At 41.4% G+C, this 5,221-nt stretch overlaps 1 pseudogene; it reads left to right on the plus strand.

Moving 5' to 3' along the window:
• Positions 1–577: 577 nt before the first annotated feature.
• On the plus strand, positions 578–1,591 carry LOC150001867 (galactose mutarotase pseudogene; annotated as a pseudogene).
• Positions 1,592–5,221: the final 3,630 nt, after the last annotated feature.

The raw sequence follows: 5,221 nt of genomic DNA on the forward strand, positions 1-5,221 counted from the left end.
CCCTCTTGTACTACAGTCTAATTGAGATAGAATGCAATTCTTATCTACTCACCTATTTTTAGGAGATGGGGTAAAGAAGAAAATGGACCTCTATCTTCCTTACTAGGGAGGAAAAATAATTTAACAGATGAGTTCATGATAAAGAGGAAACAGTTATTGGAGAAGATAGGGTAATGTGAGGTAAAGCTGATTAAGTAATGTCAGGTAGATTATGGGGAGTTTAGAAATTGACTATTTTTTATTTTAGTTTATTTATTTATTCAATAAAAATGTCCTAGGTTCCACATATTGCCAGGTCCAGGTTGATACTGGGGTGACAATATGAACAATAAATCCTTTGCACTAAGGTAGTCTGTATTCTCTTAGGGAAAACAGAAGTAAAGAGGCAACTAAAATAATGTATTAGTTTGTCCCATTCTGTAGGTTGCCATTTCATTTTGTTGATTGTTTCATTCACTGGGCAGAAGCTTTTGAGTTTGATGTAGCCCAATTTGTTGATTTTTTGCTTTCAGCACCATGTTAAAAATATCAGAGGAGTTTCAAGAGCCCGGAGTAGCAGCACTACTGCACTATCCCCATGGTTTTGGTGACCAGATCGGTTTGGAGAGCTGACCTTGAGGGCAGGGACAGTGGAGAAGTTCCGACTGCTGTCAGACCTGCTGAAAGTGGACATCATCTCCAGGGATTACACCATTATGGCTGTGGAGGTTAAAGACAGGCAGGGCAGAACCTCAGATGTGGTGCTTGGCTTTGCTGATTTAGAAGGGTACCTCCAAAAGCAGCCCTATTTTGGAGCAGTGGTGGGCCAGGGTGGTCAACTGAATTGCTAATGGAACATCTATGCTAGATGGGAAGAAGTATAAGCCAGCTATTAACAACAGAACCAACAGTCAGAGGGTTTGGCAAGGTCATCTGAACACCTCAGGTCCTGTCAAGTGGTATCCAATTCTCCCAGGTCAATATAGATAATGAGGAAGGTTACCCTGGTGAGTTAAAAGTCTGGGTAACATACACACTGGTTGGTGGGGAGCTTGTGGTCACCTATTGAGCCTAGGCCAGTCAGATGACACCAAGCTATCTGACCAACCATTCTTATTTCAACCTGGCAGGCCAGGGTTCCCTGAATATATATGACCACAAAGTCACTATAGAGGCTGCTGCTTTTTGGCCTATGGTTGAAATGCTGATTCCTACAGGAGCAGTTGCTCTAGTGCAAGGAACTACATTTGACCTGAGGAAGCCAGTGGAGCTTGGGAGATACCTTCAGGGATTCCACATCAATAGTTTTAACCACAATTTCTGTATGAAGTGATCTAAGGAAAATAATTTTTGTGTGCAAGTCCATCATGCTGGAAGTGAGTGGGTACTGGAATTGTATACCACCCAGCCCAGGGTCCAGTTTTACATGGGAAGCTTCATGGATGGTACACTAAAGGGAAAGAGTAGAAGAGTCTATCCCAAGCACTCTGGTTTCTTCCTTGAGACCCAGAACTGGCCTGATGCATTCAACAAGCTCCACTTCTCTCCTGTGTGGCTGAGGCCTGGCAAGGAACATGACTATACCTCTTGGTTCAAGTTTTCTGTGGCGTAAAGAAACTTCTGGCCAAGACAGATGTGTAAATACACATGCTGCATCTCCTCACAACTAAGAAGGAATTTACAACCACTTCAAAACTAAAAGAAAACCAGAAAATCCAGAGAATCAAAACTACATGGAAGTTCAGCAAAGAAATAATCAGTCAGAAAAGTCGGAGGGGCAGAGCTGGGACAGAGAGAAACAAGAGCAGAGCAGTGGCTGTAGGGGTGGTGTTTTGCAGGCAGCACGACTAGAGGCCTAGAGGTGGAGCAGCTGGTGGGATTGCAGCAAGTGGGTGCAACTAGCAGGAGCTATGGCAAAAAACACAGTCTTACAATTTAAACCTGAGAAGTGATCCCAGCCCCAGACCAAACTATGTAGCCTGTGGTTCCAGCACATTGCTTCTGACTGTGAAAGTCAGTGAGGGTTGGGACAGAGGAAGAATCTACTAGTCTCAAAAAGGAAGCAGCTTGCTTAGTACAGAAGGGGGGAGAAGTGCCTGGAAAAGTGGTGGCAACTGGCACTGTTCTCTCTCAGACTCCTCCCCCACATACAGCACCTAAACACAGTGAAACGGGTTCCAGCACTAACAAATACCTAAGGCTCCACCCCCTATAATGTAACAGGTGCGACAGTCCTTCCAAAATTACAGAGGCAAACACAGAAAGCTGTCAAGATGAGGAGACAAAGAAGTACAGCCCAAAAGCTGGGGGTTGGGGAGAGATCAAGGTCCCAGTGACATAACTAAGCAATGAGCAGTAGCACACATAACAGATGAGGACATAGAGAACTTGACAGATGCACAGTTTAAGGCATTGGTGATAAAGATGCTCACAGACTTGACAGAAAAAGTTAAACAGGACGGGGAAAGAACTAAGGCTATCTTGGTTGAAATGAAGGAAAGTCCACATGAAACATGTGGTAAAGGAAAAGAAACCAGGGTTTAAATCAACAAATTGGAACACAAGGAAGTAACAAACAGTCAACCAGTACAGAAGGAGGAAACAAGAATTGAAAAAAATGAGGAGAGGCTTAGAAACCTCTGGGATAGCTTTAAACGTGTTAACTTATGAATCATAGGGTTGCCAGAAGGTGAAGAGGGAGAGCAAGAAATCGAAAAATTATAAGAAAAAATAATGAAGGAAAACCTCCTTAACTTGGGGAAGGAAATGGACATTCGGGTCCAGGAAGCACAGAGAGTCCCCAACAAACTTGACCCAGGGAGGACCACACCAAGTCACATCACAATAAAAACTCCAAAGGTTAAGGATAAAGAGAGAATCTTAAAAGCAGCAAGAGGGAAGAGGAGAATTACCTACAAAGGGGCATCTATAAGACTGTCAGATGATTTCTCAAAAGAAATTTTGCAGGCAAGAATGGACTGGCAGAAAATATTCAAAGTGATGAAAAGCAAGAATATACAACCAAGATTACTCTATCCAGAAAAGCTATTGTTCAGAATGAAAGGGCAGAGAAAGTGCTTCCCAGTCAAGGCAAAGCTAAAGGAGTTCATCATCACCAACCCACTATTACATGAAATATTAAAGGTACTTATTTAAGAAAAAGAAACTATGAACTTCAAGTGAAAACAGTATCACAACTATCAACAACAGAAGCTAGGGAATGGAAACAAAGGCAAACTAAGCAGACAGCCAGAGTGAAAACAGAATTATAGGTAGGAGGAGCATGTGGGGCGAGGTAATCTGGGAGGGGGAAGAAGTGAGAGGGAGGGAAATGGTGCAGGAATTAAGAAACATAGTAGGAGCATGCAAAATGGATAGGAAGATGTTGAGAAGAGCTTTATGCATAACCCATGGCATGGATAAAGTAGAAGAGAGTGCTAGAAGGAGGGGTGCTGCTGGGTGGAGGGAGAAAATGAAAAAGAAATTGGTATAACTGTAACAGCATAATCAATAAAACATACAACAGCAAAAGAAGTGTAAAGATTTAGCCTGCTCTAAGACCAGGCTGGGAGCCCCTTCAGCAGCCTGTCTCCTATTCATAGATGAGATGAAGATTTAGAGGCTTTAAAAATGATCCTGTGATTTAAAATCTTACAAATAGTGGCTGTCATGATAACCAGCATGAATATTGGTTTCCTTTTTAACAATTTACTCCAGGCCAGGACTATTCTCTGTGTAGTTAAGAGGACCCAACCACCAATCATCATCAAAGGCCTAACACGAGCCTAGAAATGGCACCTGTTGGCTTTATCTCTCCACCCTGTCTCTTTTCTAGTTTTCAACCCTTCTTTCTTTGAGCTTACTCTCTCACTCCTTTTCTTTTTTCCTCATCCTCTACCTCAAACCACCTTGCCCTTAAGTATCACTTTGGATTTTTCAAAGGTCACATTAGTTCATTCAACATGCTGGCAGGTGAGCTCCTCTGCCTTGATAAGGCAGTAGATGATTGAGAAGTGAGAAAGCTGAGGCTTAAAGAAGGCAACTGACCCACCTAAAGGCACACAGTGAGGAAAAATTTTATCCAGGACTTGAGGTCAGGCCATGTGAATTCAAGTCACCTTCTTTGTTTCTTCTTCCATCTGCCAGAACATTCCTAGGGTCACTCATGGGCAAAGCAGGATCTGACTCTTATCTGTTAAAGCCAGCCTTTTTCCACCAGGTTCACTTTTATAAAAAGCATTAGTCTGAGTTTGATTAACTGCCTCTGAGCTGGATGTAAATTAAAGTACAAGAAAAAATTTGTAAATTTGAGTCTCTGCCTTTTATTTTATTTATTTTTTTTCTGTGATTTTTTGTTTTTTCAATTACAGTTGTCCCATTTTTCCCCCATTGCTCTCTCCCACCCAGCCCACCTCTTCTCCTACAATCATATCCCTCCCCGTTGTCCATGTCCATGAGTCATTTATACAGTTACTTGACTAAACCCTTCCCTTACTTATCCCCCCTTCTCTCCCTCCCCCTCTCCCCCCTATTGACTGCTATTCTGCTCCTTGTCCTACTTAGTTCATTTATGTTGTTCTTTAGTTTCCTGTATTAGGTAGTATCATATGGTATTTTTCTTTCTTTGCCTGGCTTATTTCACTAACCATAATTCTCTCTAGTTCCATCCATATCATCGCAAATGGCAGGAGTTCCTTCTTTCTCTCTGCTGCATAGTATTCCATTGTGTATATGTACCACAGTTTTTTGATCCACTCATCTACAGATGGGCACTACAGGTATGGAAGAAAGAAAGCTATTAAAGTCAGGAGCTGTGTCAGTATGAGGAAAGGTTCTTGTCTGAGGATTGCACTTTGCACCTGGGACAAGTGTTGTGTTATGTAGATGAGGCTGGGGCTCCTTATTTTCCTGAAGAGTTGAATCATTAGTGATTGGTTTGGGTTGGTTGTTTTTAAAGAAATGTATCTTTTAAATATTAGCAATCAGTTGAAATATAAAAAAGAAACACTGCACCTTCAAAAAAAATCATTGGTAAACAATACTGATGAGTCTATCGCCTATGGTTTCTTCTAGGAGTTTTATGGAATTAAATTTTATGTTTAAGTATTTGATCCACTTTAACTTAATTTTTTTTAAAGGAAAGAAATCACCCCACTTTCTTTTTTAAAAAATAATTTATTTATTTGTTTGTTTGTTTGTTTGTTTTTAGAGAAAGGGGAAAGGGGAAAGAGAGGGAGAGAAA

The sequence above is a fragment of the Furipterus horrens genome, unplaced genomic scaffold (assembly GCF_987537825.1).
Source record: "Furipterus horrens unplaced genomic scaffold, mFurHor1.1.pri manual_scaffold_9, whole genome shotgun sequence".
NCBI lineage: Eukaryota > Metazoa > Chordata > Mammalia > Chiroptera > Furipteridae > Furipterus > Furipterus horrens.